A 19,364-nucleotide genomic window follows, 5' to 3' on the forward strand; every position below is an offset into this window, starting at 1 on the left:
ATGGAGCCTCAACACTCCTGGTGCTGGTGCCATTTCAATACACCCTCTTCTGCTCTCTCAACCACTCTCTTTTTACCACACATCTCTCTTACCCTTTCATTATTTACACGATCAAACCACCTTACACCACATATTGTCCTCAAACATTTAATGTCCAACATACAGATATTTGATGATCTATATGCTGGTTGAGAACATTGAAGATATAGAGACTCACGAGTGTAAGACTCCCTTCCTGTACAATACAAAAAAAGGATCACAAATTCTTTTGTAATTTCACCGTGTGTCCTGAGGATGTGTGCACATCGTCCCTAACCTGTTACCACCTAGTGAGAGTAGTTATGGAGTCCAACTATCTGCCAGTATCAGAACTATGTTAAAGTTTATGGATGAGGAAATATTCAGCAAAGGAAAAATTTACATCTTCATGAGGCCAAAACTAGACTATGCCCCTCGGATTTGGTCACCACACCTAAAGACGCACAAAAAGCTAATGGAAAAGGTCCAAAGGAAGGTAACAACAAATTAAGTAAGCTTTATTACAAGAAAAGGCTAGATGCCTTAAATCTGCCCACCATGGAAGAGAGAAGAGTGAGGTGGTGACCTGATAACAATCTTTAAGTTTTTAAAGGAGAAGGAGACTGATAACGTGGAGAACGAACAGTTCTTTGAGAGATGTAGGGATGGAACAACCAGAGTAAACAAAGTTAAATATGGTAAGAATCTTGATGAGAAAGATGTGAAGAAGTAGTTTTACAGTGGTGGGCGGATGGAGTATGATGAAGGTAGACAAAGTGATGCAGACACTACACATAAATTGAACATGTTGTATGATATAAGAGAATATCAAGAGACTGGGCTTCGTGAGTGTAAAACGTCTTCCCCGTATGGTACAAATATGTAATCACATACAGGTAATTACAGGGTTCTTTCTTGGAATCGCTACTCTTCTTTATTCATGTAATTGACTTCCCAAAGAGTACAAAGGGTATACACCCCTACTTAGATATGTCTGCTGATGATGTAAAGGTATAGAGACAGGTGAAAAGCGAGGAGGATGGCATCAACTTACAAGGGGACCTAGACAGACTCCAAAGTTGGTCCTGATGCATGACTGATGAAGGTCAACCCGAGTATAAGTATTCAGGACGGGTCATAACAACAGAAGGCTTCGATATGATCATCAACTTGCAGAAATGAGCTTTTTTATGTTGAAGGCCCCAGTCATGGATGAATCCACATGAAGGACTTGGGATTCGAAACCTGAGCTTCACCTTCACCCAAGTCTCACTTTAAGCGACTAGTTAAGGAAACACACTGTGTCCTGGTAAATATTAGAACAACTTTCAAGAATATGGATAAGAAAATATCTAGCAAGCTGTACGAAACCTATATACGGCTAAAACTAAAATATGCCCTTTCTTAAGATTTATCTCCGCAGTTAGAGAAGAACAAAGATCTAATAGAGAGGGGCCAGAGAAGGGCAACAAAGATGGTGCCAAAATTAAGAGAACTAAGGGACATAGATTGGCTACAGGGTTAGAATTTTCCCAACATGGAAAAAAAGAAGAATGGCGAGTGACTTGATCACAAACAGCAAGTTGTTTTTTTTAAACAAATCAATGCCATGGAAAATGAACAGTTCTCCGAGGCATGAAGGAACAGAAAAACTGGAGAACATGAAATCAAGCAAAAAATTTGTTGAAAAAAAAAGGATACAGAAATGCTTTTTGTTTTAGTATAACAGCGGTGGAGGAATGGAACGAATGACTGAAGACAAGGTTAATGTAGACAGCATACAGAAATTTAAGACTACATGGTAGAAGAGAAAGTTCAAGAGATGAGGCCTCACGAATAGAGAACTTCCTCACCATACAGTACTAACAGTTAATTACACACACACACACACACACACACACACACACACACACACACACACACACACGAGCGAGTAAGCTGAGGGTCGGTAAAAGAAGGACCTACAAATGAACGCTCAACAGGAGCAAGGTAGGAAAAGAGCTAACAGAAGTTCAGGAAGGTGAGGACCAGTTAGTGGTTCATTAAAGAACAGAGAGCTACTAAGTTGTAGATTAAAGAGTGGCGGGTGCAGGTTGTGAGCTGGGCTGGAAATAATTAGAGTTAGGGAGGATAATCCTGGGATAAGCGGAGTGAGGTATGGATAGTCCAACGTAGCGGAGTGAGGTATGGATAGTCCAGCGTAGGATACAGTCTGGAATGATGAGTCAAGTGCAGAAACAGTGAAGGAGGACGGATAAGGAGTGGGTGTACTGCAGGAAGGTAAGTCAAGGGTGCATGTAATTGGGAAAAGCGCACCTGGGGGTGTAGTGAAGGAAAGTGAATTGTGGCGAGTGGGTATTGTGACTAAAGATGGGTCAGGGGCGAGTGGGTATTGCGACTGGAGATGGGTCAGGGGCGAGTGGGTATGATGACTAGAGATGGGTTAGGGGCGAGTGGGTATTGTGACTGGCGATGGGTCAGGGGTGAGTGGGTATTGTGACAGGAGATGAGTCAGGAGTGAGTGGGTGTTTTGACTGGAGATGGGTAAGGGGCGAGTGGGTATTGTGACAGAAGATGAGTCAGGAGTGAGTGGGTATTTTGACTGGAGATGGGTCAGGGGCGAGTGGGTATTGTGACTGGAGGTGGGTCAGGGGTTTGCTTATCGGACAGGTTGCGTTCGGGGTGAATGTGTGTGGCCAATGGATGATTGCCTTGAAGGAAGGCGCGTCAGGGTTCCCCTGCAGAGGAGAGGCCAAGAAGGGTCACCCCTGCTGTGCGGTCTGCTGTGTGGTCCAAGGCAATGATGAGCAGAACGAGAGGAAGTGGACAAGTTGCGGGAAATGATGAAGGATGGGCCATTATTGGCTGAAGTGATGGAGGGTGTGGCCCAGGGATATCTGTTAAGGAAAAGAGTAGACAGCAGACCACTGTAGTTCAGGATGACAAACCACAGCTGGTGAGAGATTAAGTGGACTACAGATAGTTGTATCACGGAAGGGAAGGTGTAGTGAAGGACGTACGGTGGGAGGGACGTTCCAGGGGCGGGTGTAGTTTGGGGCAACTGTTCTGGGGTTGGTGGATCAGGGTCAGTCTGACTGAGGTTGGAGGAAATGCTGTGAGGGTGAGCGGGTCCTACAGACGGGTGGGGTGTGGATGGATCGGTCGTGAGTGTGATAAAGGAAGTCGGAGCGAGGATGAGGACAGTGAAGGAAGGTGGATGTTGTGAGGGAGGATGGCCAAATGTAGGCGTAGCGAGGGAAGGTGTCAATTCATGAGTGGAATGGTGGAATGTGACCTGGCGTAGATGTACTGAGGGAAGGAGGACACGTGTGTGTGTGTTGTGAGTGAAGGCGGACATGGGTGTATGTTGTAAGGGAAGGTGACCAGGTCAGGTTGTAGAGAGGGAAGATGGCCTGATGTGAGTGCAGAAGGAGGACAAACATAGAGGGTCGGGTTTCAGTGGAAGACTAGGCTAAAAGGAGCGTCGTAAGGAAAGATGGACAGGAGTGTTTGCGGAAAGTAAGGGTGGCCATGTTGGATGTTGTGAGGAGGGGAGTAGTGAGGTAGTAAGGTACCTGGCGGTGGATGGGGTGTACTGAGGGTTCTCCTGCCGTAGAGTGTTGTGCCTAACAGACACCACCAGGAATTTTTGGCTCCTCTGCGTTTACGTCAGCGATCATGTCCACCAAATAGGATGACATTTTATCTAACTTTACCGTTGCAAGTGTGTAAACTACGCCATCACTGCTTGTATACGGTGCCTCCTCCTGCTCCAGCCGGCATAAGGTGAAGAGAAATATAACCCAGATGTCTTCCTCTCGGCTGTGTGTGTGTGCAGGATGTTCGCATGGATGACGTAATCAAGGTTCCCTTTAAGGAGCAAGTCCTGGTGGCCACGATAATGTACACACACGACTTAAAAGAAGAAAAAGGATATATATATATATATATATATATATATATATATATATATATATATATATATATATATATATATATTATAGAATTAATATTATGTATAAACTTCTATGTAAGCAAACGCATATATAGATTTACATATACAGTTATAGTAGATATAATTGAATATATATATATATACATATATATATATATATATATATATATATATATATATATATATATATATATATATATATATATAATGTGTCCTACTCATATACATATATACATACCCACACGAAGTGTCTAAACTCTTTTGCCTAAATCGACTGAGCTGTGTCCACGTTTTTTGTGAAGGTCTGAGTGCGTGCATATGTATGTAGGTTGGTGTGTGCGTATGTTGGTGTGTAGTGACTAGTTGCATCACTGTCAGCATCCAGACGAGTGTTGTGTGTGGGTCGGCCAGGAGAGCATCCCCGCACCGTACTCGGGGGCACCACACAGTTAGCCAGTAAGATCCTGGTTGGCATTCTCACGAGGCTTGTGATTGGCTGCACGAGTGTCTGTGGGTTGTGAGGTGGTGCAGACGGTGGCGGCGACACCGAGTGTCACGGCCCGGAGGAGCCACTACACCGTCAGGGTGTCTGCCGAGGTGTGGGTGTCTGGTGGCGGCGCGGTAGCTGCTGGTAGGGGCGGTGTGGTCCTGCTGGCCCCTGCTACTGCTACTGCTGCTGCTGATGCTGCAGCAGCTGCTGGAGGGCCTAGACTCGGGAGGGACGTGGCGCGCCAGCGGGGCTGGCCTTGAGCGCGGGCCGGTGCGCTGCATGCAACAAGGCGGGCGGTGGTGCAGTGCATGTGTGGAGTGGCGGTGTGCACACGGCAGCAGCAGCAGCAGCAGGCCGTCTCCGTGCACAAGCAGACCAGCAGCGGCCTGACCGCGCAGCGTGCGTGCGTGCGTGTGAGTGAGGCCGGCCGCCGCGCTACGCTGCCTCCTAACGTAAACACAGGAGGAAGGGGTCAAATGATCGTCTTCCTGTCATTGTGCGAGTGAGCCTTACGGTGGCGGCCGCTCCACTCACCCAGCAGGAGGCGCTCCTTCACCTACCCCACCACCATCACCGACACCATCACCTCCATCACGCCGTCACCACCACCTCACCAGCAGGCCTGGTGACCGTGGGAGGGGTGAGGGCGTGCGAGAGGTGGTGACACTGGCGAGCCAGGGGCTGGGGTGCCGGGGAGCAAGCAGGCCCCCAGCAGTGGGGAGCAGAAGGCTCCTCTGCCTGCCTCACCACTGGGCTGACACACACGTGAAACTGATCTGGATTTGTGAAGTGACGTGTTGATCAGGTACACAGCAGATGGTTATGCTCGAACGTACGAGGACGGTATGACCCATGCCCAAACACTACTGAAAATACGTGACCTTACAACCCCTGTGCGGTAACTCAGAAACAAAGCTAACTGTATTTTGAAACACAGAACGTCGCGTGCTGAGAGATATCCAGAGAACGAAGTGGAAAAACCCTGGCGGGTGGCGACGCAGGAGACATAAGCCACAGACTGACAATATCCTCAACGGCCTGAAGAAAACCTGGTGAGGCACTGACGGACTCGAGCATAAACAACACAGGCGGAAAACTTGTACAGTGAGTAAAGTTGTATTTGGAACTGACTGGCCCCGTGATATGCCTGAGTTGACCACTTGTGAACCGTGCAATACCTGGTGCACGCCCACCGTGCACCACGCCTCACCCTGACAGTCAGCACCCACCACGTGCCTCGCTCACAACTCCTTTATGATCATTGGCCTGAATCTGTCTCGCGTGAAGCGTGCGAGGCCCCCCCACACTCGTCTCCCGCTGCCAGAGAGGATGCTTGTGACGACGAGTGGACGTGCGTGACAGGTGACGTGGGGCAGGAGAGTGCCGTGCCGGCAGTGTGGTGTTCCCTCACGTGAGTTGTGGTGTCTGCCCCACCACACCACCAGCTGCTGGGTCTGTGGCACTCCTTGCACTGCGCTAGCCTCCGCATCCCCACCAAGTGCCAATATATATATTGCGTCTTGCGCAGGTTAAGGAGGAGGGGGAGGGGAGAAAAAGGAAGAGTTGGAAATACCATCTGGTGTGTGTTGGTGTGTTGTGGACCCAGTGAACCGCGGAGGAAGCCTGGTGTAGTCCAGGGAGCGTGTGTGGGGCTCTGACGGGAGTGTTGGGCCTCGTGGACGGAGCAGCTCCACCGCTACAGCACCAGCCTCAGACCCTCGCCAGACAGACACGGGCCACCTGAGCGTGCGAGCGAAGGTGAGTGACACGTCTCCCTACGCTGTCTGGGAGACGCAGGGCCTTGAGCCTCCGTTATGTAGGTCTTCCGCTTCTACTCCCGCCCCCACCATCCGTACTCGGATAACTACCTAACGCTGTGTTGTAGTCCACGCTAATCTACTCCCCTTATTTCTCTCTTGTGAAACAGTGTAGCAGTGTGTCTCGGGTGTACTGGGAGTGGGGGGCCGTCCGATACCAAGCGGAACGTACGAAGTTTAAGGGAAAAGTGAAGCGTTGCCCCGTTGGCCTAGACCTTGCTAGTCTCAACCCCGTTATAAGGGGCTGTTTGGCGGTAACCTCGCTGTAAGGAACGCCCGCGGTACAACACGGATTGCCTCCTCAGACCTTAGGGCCACTACTGCAACGAGACGTCAGTCTTATTCTTGGATGAGGACACCCAGGTGTGGAGTGTGGCTCGTGAAATACTGGTGAGGCCAGTGTGGAACACCTCTGCCACTTGTATTAGACAAGTACAGCAAATGTTAGACTGCCTGGGACAGACCCTGTAAAGCCTTGCTCCTTCCCCCAGTGCCCTCAACTTAGCACCAAGACCAGACACACCACCGCCACTCACCTGCTCCTCCACACTACCACATTAGTCCAGAGTAAACAATATGAACAACAAAAACTATATCTCTTGTCATCATACGTAAAAGCCCTATTTTGAGGCTCGTTTTGTGTGAGCTCAGCAAGCTGGTGATGTGGCGGTAGAACTGTGGTTGGATTGGGTAATGGTTGTTTCCTAAGGCCAGTAATTGTCATAGCTCGTGTTATAAGGACATTAGTGTGCGGTGGGTGAGCAGGCAGGCAGTACACACGAAGTATAGTACGTACCTTTAACACAGGCAGTCAGAGAGGACCCAGGTTTGCCTCACACTACACCAGATGTCACATGTAAACTGCGGGTTGGACTCTACTATAAGATCAACAAGCACTGGTGACAGTGGTTAACAAGGTTGTTGAATAGTTAGGGCAGTAATGGTGTTGGGTATCATGATAGGAGGAATGGTGTTGCGGGATGACACATACAGGAAGGGAATGAATATAACCTTTATCAGGTTTGATAACAGTGGTACTAGTGATAGCAGATATGGCAGTGACATCAGATATGGTGGCAATGGTGATGAGAGAACATTAAGAATTACCGTACAAATTGCTAAGGTGGGAAATATGGTGCGGGAAACGGAGATGGCAAGAAGCACACTGGGTTCACAATTAAGTACTTTACAGTAAAGGTTGAGTTATACTTTATGGTGACAGCCTCCTGTGCTGATGACATAAACACTAATGGTGAAAGTGTCTTGTTAATTTCGTGAGTATTTTAGTGCTTCATCACATAGTGTATGGTTATGGAAAAGGTATGGTGACAGTGATGAGAAAGGGTAGTGTTACGATGTTATGAAGGTGGAAGGTGTGGTAATGATGGCTGGTGTAGTGGTGGTAGGAAGTACACATGCGGTAGAAGCTATAGTTATGATGAATGACGTGTGGCAAGTATGGAAACAGCATACTGATGGAAGAAGGAGGTATGGTGATGGGAACAGTCTTAGTGATGTCAGGTTTGGTAGCGGGACAATGCTGGTGAGAGGTACGTAAAATACAATGACGTAGTGCAGGTCCCAGAACATAATGATGAGCATGGTAGCATGGTGTTGACAGCATCTGTTCTAGCGTAAGATACACTACAGGGTGACAGGTATGGTGACCTGGTAGAGAAACTAATACTCTATGATGGTGACAGACAGTGGTGTCATGACAGTGACATGTAAGGAAAAAGTGGCAAGTATGATGATAGAGCAGACTGTAATATGTCTGACAAAGCTGCTTGATTTCTCTTATGATATAATCAACATTTAATATGAAAGTACAATAGATGGTGTCATCTACTTAGATTTTCAAATGCATTCAACATAGTTCCGCAACAAAGGTTACTAGCAAGGTTTTAGCGACATGGTATAAATGCGGTTGTACTTTCGAGATCAGAAAATTGGTTGGACGTAACAAGTGGTGTGCCACAGGGATCAATTTTGGAAATGGATCTCTTTCTCATGATAATTAATTATATTGATGATTTGGTCTACACTGTAAGATACGAAAAGATGCAGACGGTACTAGGCTGAGAAATAAATCTCCAGCTAAAACTAAACACTTGCAGCTTCAAACTAAGATATAAAAACTGATGGTCAAGGCTCAATGGTGGCAAATGAATCTTAATATCTGTAAGTACAGCAAAGCTTTACATATTGGTATCACAAAAGAGAAGAGAACATGTAGTTTGAACTGTTTTGAGCTACAAAAGGTAGATGTAGAAAAAGATGGTTGTAATGATCTCTGAGAAGTTAAAGCTAAGTAAGCAGTACACAGAATCAATAGAAAAAAAAGAACGAACAAGATTCTTGGATTCATAGCAAGGGCTTTAGAATTATAAGTCTTGGAATATCATCCTTTCTCTTTATAATTCACTGATGCGTCCCCACCTAGAATCTTATGCTCAGTTTTGATCACCCTACTTGAAAAAGAGTCAGAATGGAGAGAGTAAAGCGTCGTGTACCAAGATTATTCCCGGACAGAGGCAGAAATCCTTAGAGCCTAAAAAACGACTAAAATCTATTTAGCTTAGTAAGGGATGATTAAGATGTGATCTCATACAGGTATTCAAATTTATCAAAGGCTTCGATATTCTCGATCTAACAAGCTACTTAATGCCTGCTTCGACAGATTTCATTTGTAGTAATAGATAGAAACTCGTGGGCGACTGCAGTACCAAAGATACGTTTATGAATAGACCTGTTAAATACTGTGTTTCCGATCCACGTAAAACATATTTTGCGCCGATCTAGTTAAATGAAAAGTCTACAGGTTTCATCTAAACACATGTGCACGTCCTTCTACCCTTACCACACTAATCTGAGTTTCTGATACCTTCCTTTCAGTACCACAAACGAACTCGAAAGGACCCAGTGGTCAGTTGCTGTTTGAATCAATCAGTACAGTGCAGCTGCAGGTGATAATGATATATAAGAAAAAGTCTACAAACGATCGTAGAGTAACGGCAGATGATAGAGACTGCAAGAAGAAGCAATGGATGGATGGTAACAACAGTAAGGCTTAACGGAAGACAGAGTTGATGTTAGGCGGCACAACGGGTAACGCACCGACCCATACTGGCGTATCGGCGAATAACGGTGATGGTGTTGGAGATCCTACGGGAGGGTGTTGCTACGGGAGCTGTTATATCGTCGTACAACACAGAGCGCAAGGGAAGGTCTGCCCCATACTTTATGTTCTCTCTTTAGTTTAACAATGTTTTAGCTTATATCTTACGAGCAGCTGTAGTCAAATGACGACTGACCGTCAACTAGCGAGTGTGTCTTAGAGTGGCTTTGACACAGTCGAGTAAAGCCATTATCACAAAACTTTTTCTTTAGTCGCTCGTATGATATTTACCGCCAATTTAATGCGAAGCTATAACATCCAGATTAAACCTTTTGGGGAAACAAACTAAAAAATATTTCTGAATAAGGATTAATATCTGTATGGACGAAAAGTTTCTGCTAGGGTTACTATCTGAAGAAGCGAGGAATTTCACGAATATTTTCATCTTACAAGATGTCAATATGACTAAAATATCACAGAGTAAGACGATAACACACTGAAGAAGACGGATTGCTTTGAATTTAGTTTTATAAGATTCCTTCACCATGTTTACGGCTCTCATGTTATTACTTAAAACGCGTCTGATTGGCGTGTCTCCTACCACCTCATGTTATTTCAGTCAAAACTGAACATTGGACCACAATGTCCCGGTCTTTCATCAGCAGCCTGTACCAATATGAGAGCTAATCTGCATGACAATAAAACATGACGTGCAGAAAAGTTTGTGTGATGTTAGAATATATTCCAAGACCTTGTCACTTTGAGTCCAGCAGGAGCACAAACCCTTGAGCACGACGGTAAGATCCTTACTATGGTGGGCCTGAACTCTTACCTAATCCTCGTAGGTCAGGTCAAAGACCAGAATTCTTTTTACCCAAGGATGGCGCGCAGACGCAATGAAGGGCCGAGACAATTCGTACCCACTGTGCTGGAAATGTGGAACTTAACATCAATCAATAATGAGACACATGGGTTCAATGACGGAAGGGTATAACGCCAAGAATGTTTAAGTCTAGCCTATGATGGGGTTGAGGCCCTCCCCTACAAGTGGATCAGACTTCTCTCTGACGCAACCCAAGGGAAGGTGGACGGTGGACGCTTTACATGAGACGTAAATTGATATATATATATACATTCTTTTTTTTTTCTTTCATACTATTCGCCATTTTCCGCGTTTGCGAGGTAGTGTTAAGAACAGAGGACTGGGCCTTTGAGGGAATATCCTCACCTGGCCCCCTTCTCTGTTCCTTCTTTTGGAAAATTGAAAAAAAAACGAGAGGGGAGGATTTCCAGCTACCCGCTCCCTCCCCTTTTAGTCGCCTTCTACGACACGCAGGGAATACGTGGGAAGTATATATATATATATATATATATATATATATATATATATATATAGCTCGGAGAAGCAGCAACCATTGACCTTATTTTGAAGTCCTTCACGGAGGATCTGGCCTTGAAGTGCGTCTGGCTGTGTGTAGTGTGTTTCTTTGTGCATAATCTGCTACCGAGCACACGCCCTGCTCTGACAATGATGTGGCGCATCTTGAGGGAGACTAAATGAATGTAGAGAATATAGCTGTTTAACTCCTTCAGCTCGACGGTACGACTCCTGAGCACGACGGTGCGACCCTTGAGCACAACAGTACGACCCATGAGCACATTGGTGCAACCTTTGGGCACTACGGGACGGCCCTTGAGCACGTCGATACGACCGTTAGGTATAATGGCGTGATCCTTGACCTGAATGTACGATGATATCCTGACCTTTCACGTCATCCTTCAAGGGTCGGACCATCATACCTAAAGGGTCGTTAACGGTGTGGTTTAAGGATCGCAGGGTCGTTAACGGCGTGGTTTAAGGCTCGCAGGGTCAGGGTGGTCGTCGTTAGCGTCGCGGCGAAGCGGTTAAAGCTTGTGATTTTCCAAGGGTTGGGGGAGGGGGATTGTTGTGAGGAGGGCGAGTGTTGTGTTGTTATAACTGGCCGGCGAGGGAGGCGGTCACTCTGGAGTCATTACGAGTCTCCTTCACTCGTGCTCTGCCGGAGGTCAGCCCACCACTGCCCAGCCAGGCCAGGCCAGGCCCACCCGCCACACACACACACACACACACACAACACTCACAGACACACACACACACACACACACACACACACACACACACCTCGCCACTCTTACCGCAACTCCCTCACTCTCGACTCCCGTAAGACCAACTAAGAGTAGAATCGAATGATGTTTGCCATACGAATGCCAGCGAGCACTAGGACTATCTGGTCCCCCAGGAGTGCTGCCGTAACGCCTCTGGTACTATCTTATGACCTGTGGCATTATCTTGTGGCCTGTGGTACCATCTTACAGCCTGTGGTACTATCTTGTGGCCTGTGGTACTATTTTTTGGCCAGTGGTACTATCTTACGGCCTGTAGTAGTATCTTTTGGACAGAGGTACGATCTCACGACTTGAGGTACTATCTTATGGTCTGTGGCACTATCATACGGCCTTTATTTCTATCTTATGACCTGTGGCACTATCTTATGGCCTGTGTTACTATCTTATGACCTGTGGTACTATCTTATGACCTGTCGTACTATCTTATGACCTGTGGTACTATTTTATGGCCTGTGGTACTATCTTATGACCTGTGATACTATCTTATGACCTGTGTTACTATCTTATGACCTGTGTTACTATCTTATGAACTGTGGTACTATCTCATGACCTGTGTTACTATCTTATGACCTGTGGTACTATCTCACGACCTGTGGCACTATCTTATGACCTGTCATACTATCTCATGACATATGGCACTATCTCATGACCTGTGGTACTATCTTATGACCTGTGGTACTATCTTATGACCTGTGGTACTATCTTATGACCTGTCATACTATCTCATGACATATGGTACTATCTTATGACCTGTGGTACTATCTTATGACCTGTGATACTATCTTATGACCTGTGATACTATCTTATGACCTGTGGTACTATCTTATGACCTGTGGTACTATCTTATGACCTGTGATACTATCTTATGACCTGTGATACTATCTTATGACCTGTGATACTATCTTATGACCTGTGGTACTATCTTATGACCTGTGGTACTATCTTATGACCTGTGGTACTATCTCATGACCTGTGGTACTATCTTATGACCTGTGGTACTATCTTATGACCTGTGATACTATCTTATGACCTGTGGTACTATCTTATGACCTGTGGTACTATCTTATGACCTGTGGTACTATCTTATGACCTGTGGTGCTATCTACCCTCACGAGGGAGGACGCAGGTCCTCGGAAGCATCCGTCTTGTCCCTGATGGATGCCATTACGACCCGGGCCTGTGTGGGTCACTTGTATCACATGGGTTTCCTGGTGAGGGTGAGGAGCCGTCAGCCGGGGGTTTACAGCGGGAGCGGCTGTCATCCTGCAGCGTAACGTGATACTTAGCTCTTCATGAACCTGTTTAGTCTGGAGCAGCGGCGGCAGCCATCACAGTCCAGCGTGGCCGAGCTGAAGGTTCAGCAGGGAGGGTGACCTCGCCGGCACTTGATACCTCTCATGCCCCCACCACCACACACCACCACACACCACCACACACCACCACCACACACCACCACCAACCACCACCACTACCACCACTACCACCACACACCACCACCACACACCACCACCACACACCACCACCACACACTACCACCACACACCACCACCACACACCACCACCACACACCACCACCACACACCACCACACCACCACACACCACCACACACCACCACACACCACCACCCACCACCACACACCACCACACAACACTACTACACAACACACCACAACCGCCCACCACCACCATGCGACACACCACACCAGCACAAAACACACCACCACCACCACTACACTCTCTCTCTCTCTCTCTCTCTCTCTCTCTCTCTCTCTCTCTCTCTCTCTCTCTCTCTCTCTCTCTCTCTCTCTCTCTCTCTCTATCTATCTATCTATCTATCTATCTATCTATCTATCTCTATCTTTCTATCAATCTATCTATCTCCTTCCACTGCCTACCACACACATCTCTCTTCTTCTCTCACTGCCACTACACACTCCACTCTCCTCCTACTGTCCACCACATATACTGCTTTGTTCCCCCTGTCAACCTCACATTCCCCTCCTCTCCTGCTCGCCACCACACATTCCCCTCCTTTCCCCCTGTTCACCACACACTCCTCTCCCCTCCTACCAGCCACCACTCACTCCCCTCTGTTCCCCCCTGTCCACCACACACTCCCCTCTTCCCAAGGCAGCCACAGTGATGGTGAAGCCACTAAATCATCCCATTAAAGCTTTATCTGACGCCTCGCTGGTTAACAGCGCATCAGTAATTACCTTCTGCCACAAGTCGGTAATTACCATCAACCACATAGTAACAAGAAATTAATACCTTGGTTTCAGGCAGCGATTACTGTGCACACTTGAGTTCCGTCGAGGCCAGGGCCTGGGAGGTGGGGGAGCTTCTATCCCTGAGTGGAGGCAAAAAGCGGGATGATCTGTCAGAGGAGTCAATAAAAACACATCCCATCAATGACTCGGTGCGGCTTGGCGGGGGCCCACCGTCGCTCATTACGGAGGATTCGTTTGTCTTAAGCACTGTATTAGTCCCGTACTCACACACACACACACACACACACACACACACACACACACACACACACACACACACACCGGCGCTGCTGCTGCTCCTGTGACTGGTGCAGTTCCTGCTGTTGCTGCTGCTGCTGTAGCTACTGCCTCTCCTTGTGCAACTCGCCAGGCGCGGTAGGGTCCGTGTTACCGTTGGGAGGAGGTTCTTTCCTGTAGAACAGGCGTCACGACGTCCTTGTAAAAGCTCTTAAGTGGCGATACCAGGCTGACTAAAGGCTGCATTTCAGATATATTCGGTTTATTCAATATCTTCTGAATGTTTTCTGTTACAATAATCTTTTGTCTATCTTCAAGCTTTATTGGTTTATTCTTTGAGTGAATTTATGCTGAGGAAATCAGTGAAATCGTTGACTATATATATGACATGAGTCGATAGAGTCTAGTGGTGGCAGTACAGCCAACACTGACGTTTGACACCAACATCGTTGACTGACACTGTCACGGTGCCTGACTTTACCACCACTTTCTGACACCATCAACGCTGCCTGAAAACACCACTGCCTGACATCGCCACAGTTACCTGATATGACCACAGCTGCTCGAAACCATAACTTCTGCCCATCAACACTGTTCATAAAGCCACCACCGTTACTGTTGCCTGACACAACGCCGGTCACCTGACACCCCAACAGTTACGTGACACTAACAACTGTGTCTCATACAGGCACAACCGCGTGACACTCCTCCTGTTGTTGACAGCCATGCCTCTCTCAATCAGTTTCCCTCAGACTTTGTGACCCAAGTAATTGCCTGTTAATGACTCAACTTATACCCATTATCTTATCACTATCTCTTGTCATGACCCTATCTTATCATTATCTCCGTCATGACCCCTACTCCTCTGTAACGAAGCAACCATTATTTCACCACCTCCCGTGACCTGAGTGACCCATGACTCCTGTATGGTATGATCTACCTATCCCTGTGAATTCATGACCCCTATGAATTCACTACATCGAAGACCACTAAACTATACAAATTCTCATTGATTTTCGACTATCCCACCAACGTCGCTTCGCTCGAGGACTCTCTTATCCACCGTGGCTTCACTTCCGTAAAACATAAATTTTCTCCACGTCCTCAGTCGTTTGAGTCATGAGAGAACGCCTCTGTCGTCTGCTGTTTTCGCAGAACTTCGAACGCTCATTGTTTTTCTCCCCTGTCTTGCATCAAGACCTTGAACATCTACAGACACCGTCTTTTGATGGGGAAGACGAGGAATGCACCTCCAAACATAGATTGAATGAGCAGTGATTTCTCTGAGGAGAGAGACTATAGCAGCAGCAGCAGCAGCGGCAGTCATGTCTGTGTTCTGTTTGAGAGATTTTGAAGCAGCCTTAGCTTCAGCAATAACCTCCCCCCCTCCCCAACACACACACACACACACACACACACACACACACACAGGGGCCCCAGCGTACTACCTCCTCATTTTCTCGTTGTTTTTTCCGAGCCTTGCAAACTTCTGCTCTCACCACACAGCAGATGGTACGGGAAGATGGAAGTCATATTTATAGGGTCAGGCTTCTTAACGCATAGCGAGCGAGGTTAAAGACAGAGGTGAAGATACGGGGGGGTTATATATATATATATATATATATATATATATATATATATATATATATATATATATATATATATATATATGCTCTCGTATCGTAATGTTTACCTAATGGTGATGGTTTTCGTTAAAAAATCCAGAATCTGCATCCTGCACGTCACACATATAACAAAAATCCTACGAGTTCAGGCATCATGGAGGGCGTCTGACCTTCTACTGGGTCATGCACGTCTATTTATGTTCCTGGCTCACGGCGCCCGCCACCAGCTGTCCAATCATGGACGCAGGCGCTCATGAACCAGCTGCCTGCGATGTTTATGTTCATGTAAGTGCTGAGGTGGACTTTACGGCTGGATGTATGATGGCTCCTCGCCCACATCACTAACTTTCAAATGAACTGAACTGACACGGTAAACATTCTCTCTTTTTTACAACATTTGTACCATGGATAATATGACGTCTCTTTGGTTGTTTACAAGAACGCGAGGGAAAAAAGTTGGGTTTACGTTATTTGGTAGGCTGGTGCTTCTTGGCGCAGGCATGAGAAATGATACAGTACACTAAAGTGACTCCGTCTTTCATGTGACAAGAGGGGACATTTCATGTGTGGGTCTGGGAGGCCAATGCAGGGGGGGGATGATGGAGCAGTGGGGAGGAGGAGGAGGAGGAGGAGGAGGCTAGTGGCGGCTGTGAGGGAAGGTTGAGGAGGCGCAGAATGAGTGGCTGAGGAAGGTTTATTTAGGAAGGCTACGAGCACGTTATGGAAGAAGAGGTGATGAAGGCTCGTGTTAGCGGAGACGTATAAAATGAAAGTTTTTTTTTTGGGGGGGGGCCGGGGGGAAGAAACAGTAAGGGAAACTGGAGGCGAGTACTGATGGACAACTGTTGGAGGATCAAGTAAGATAGGCTGAAGGATGTAGGACTGCATAGAACCCTGGGCGAGGGACAAGTTGCAGGCTCGGTTGGGAGGGCTGTCGAAGACCCATGAAGGCTGGAGAAGGATCAGGAGGGAAAGGAGTCTCGTGGGAGTGAGGAATCGGCAGGACAGGGACTGTGGTTGGCGAGGTTGATGAAAGCTGTGGAGATAAGACCTGCCAACGGACGCTATGAGAGGAATTCTTGTGGAGACTGTGGGTGGAAGACCCGCACAAGCTGGGGAAGTATGCTGATGGAGACTGAGGATGAGAGACTGTTCGATGTAGCAATGCTGGAGGAGGAGGGAAAGCTGTCGGATGAAGGAATAAATGCGGGGAAATAGAAAGAGGTTGCTGGATGGGAGAAGTGCTGTGGATGACGATAGTTTAGTACATAGAAAACAAGCCTGATCAATGAATGTATCTTTGTATAAAGAAAAGTTCCTTAAAGCTTTGCAACACTGTGATGAAGACAAAGTGGTGAATGAAGTGGATGAGAAGAAAACGGCGAATAGAAGGTAAATGAGTATGGGAAGGTTAACCAATAAGGGAATAAGAGCAAACAAAGGAAGTCTTAAAATATATAGAAGATGGTGAGGGAGGCAAGGACTGGGAGGAAGATAGGGAGAGGGTGATGCCAGTAGGTGAAGTTAGGACCGTAGAAGGAGGGAAAGAGATGGATGAGGACAGTGGAAGGAAGGGGGTGGATGAAGAAAGATACGGTGGAGTAGGGAGGTCGATGGATGTAAGGAAAATGTCGGGGTGGTTGGGGGGGGGATATGAAGAGATAGCGATGAGGGAGGGATGGAGGTAGTTGGTTGGAGAGACGACGGCGGAGGAAGGGGAGCAAGTGCAGGAAAGACAGCTGGTGGATGAAGGTGACGGGAGAGACGAGAGATGAGGGAAGAAGGATGAAGACCAGTCCGGGCATGGCAGGGGTGTGGACCTGACAGGCCGGGCGTCTGGCGGGGGATGCGTGTGTGAGCAGGCTTATCAGATCCCTCAGCAGGGCCGGTCTGAGTCACAGAAAGAGGGAGACAGACAGAGAGGAAGGGAAAGTGAGACAGGGAGAGTGGTAGAACTGGGGCAGGGTGTTAAGAGCAAGACTCTCCGTGTACACGAACACCTGCTTGTGTCGTGCTGGACTGCCGTCGTGGTATTGTGCAGGTCGTGTGGGGCCGGGATGAGGCCCAGTGGGAGGGGCTAGTGCCACCCCGCCCCCTGGTGCTGCTGCTTAGCAACGTGTACGCGGCACTCCGCCACTCCCCTGGCCAGGAGGGAAACATTCATCATGGATGAACATGGACATCCCAAACCTAAGTATACATTAGATCGTCTTGTGGATGTATAAGGATACTACACGTATACTAACAGCACTAAACACCCGATGGTTAGGAGGGAAGAGGTGAAGAATGTGATGCAATATTTACAATTACATTTTTCCTCAGTAAACTGCACCTTCTTAAACTCACTGATCTCTACTCTAAGGTGATTAGCTCTCTAAGAGCGGCGGTAAAATCCTCTATGTATAAAGACGTGGCATCTGACCTGACCTTTACGGTTGAGATCAGTGGTGAGAGGTCAGAGGTCACATGATCATCACCGAGGGTCGTACCGTCGTGCTGAAAACATACAGTTAAGGAATCACATAATCAGGGGGTAAGAAAAGTAGCTAGTTAATCAATCACGAAAGAGCTTAAGATCAAACTTTGGCTGGATACCCCTGTGCTTTGGACTCTCTCTCTCTCTCTCTCTCTCTCTCTCTCTCTCTCTCTCTGATCCTGGGGCAACAGATGAGGCTTGGCCGGCCCCAGCTGCTGGGAGGCAGATGAAGACAAAGTGTACGTACGTCTGGGTGTCTCATGTGACACCAGCCTCACTCCTAGTGTCACATGTCTCGCTGTCTCAAGTGACACCACCAGTGTCACAAGCGCGTCCTGCCCTCCTGCCACAACCGTCCATCCTTAACTCCCCGTTAGACTCAAGCCCAATCGGGATGGTCAACAGAACCACCTAATTACCCTTCCCAACTGAACGTTACGATCGCTACGACGGGTCAACCCCGAAGCAACGAAGGTCCTGGCCCTCTGACCTAACCAATAAGGATAAGATCAAAGGGTCAGGATAAGCCTAAGGGTCATTACAATCGTGCTTGTGTGGCTAGAGTACCGTACGTACGTACAAACGTACATCATGCACTCCAGATGGATCCGTTGTCCTCCTGGAAGACGAAGCTGCACCTCGGTGAGGTTATTCCCTAGCAACTGCAGGAGGGAGGTGGGGCGAGTCCCGCTGGCATCGTCCTTCCCTCTCGTCTGTTGTACTTGATGACAGAGACGTGAGAGTGTGAGGCCAGCAGCAGGAGGAGCGTGATATCCCACCAGCCCAGCAACTGGCTTGGCAACCAGATGCCCGGGTTCCCATTTGCAAGGGAGAGGAGAGTTTAACATTAGTACCCTTCGTACCTGGTTTACAGTACTTCCTTCTGAATGAACCTCTTCTTGATGAGGTTGATCATCACTTACTCTAGCTTTTGTCTATAAACAACAAAGTCCCTCTTTTATCTGACACAACCCATCAGAACACTGTACCTTCCCTCCCGTCCTATACGTGAAGAGCGTCTATTTCTTCTGTATCTTCTGGTACGTGTGTGGCTGTGCATTACCACTCTGGCTGCTGCTCCTGTGGAGGACGACCTCGTGAGCGGCGAGATGCCCTCATTGCTCCTGCTCCTCTCTGGCTACACACCGGCGAAGGGGACGGCCCGCAACCTGCCCCAGCTGTATATAACGT

General features: G+C 47.6%; 1 protein-coding gene across 1 annotated transcript in view; it reads left to right on the forward strand.

Annotated features, from left to right (window-relative positions):
- Nucleotides 1-4,250: 4,250 nt before the first annotated feature.
- The window catches only part of LOC139763429 (uncharacterized), a 49,342-nt gene continuing 34,228 nt past the window's right edge, over nucleotides 4,251-19,364 (forward strand). The window contains exon 1 of the mRNA XM_071689464.1: nucleotides 4,251-6,221. The gene's annotated coding sequence lies outside the window, so the exon portion shown is untranslated. The remainder of the gene's footprint in view (nucleotides 6,222-19,364) is intronic.

Source organism: Panulirus ornatus, chromosome 47, assembly GCF_036320965.1.
Source record: "Panulirus ornatus isolate Po-2019 chromosome 47, ASM3632096v1, whole genome shotgun sequence".
NCBI lineage: Eukaryota > Metazoa > Arthropoda > Malacostraca > Decapoda > Palinuridae > Panulirus > Panulirus ornatus.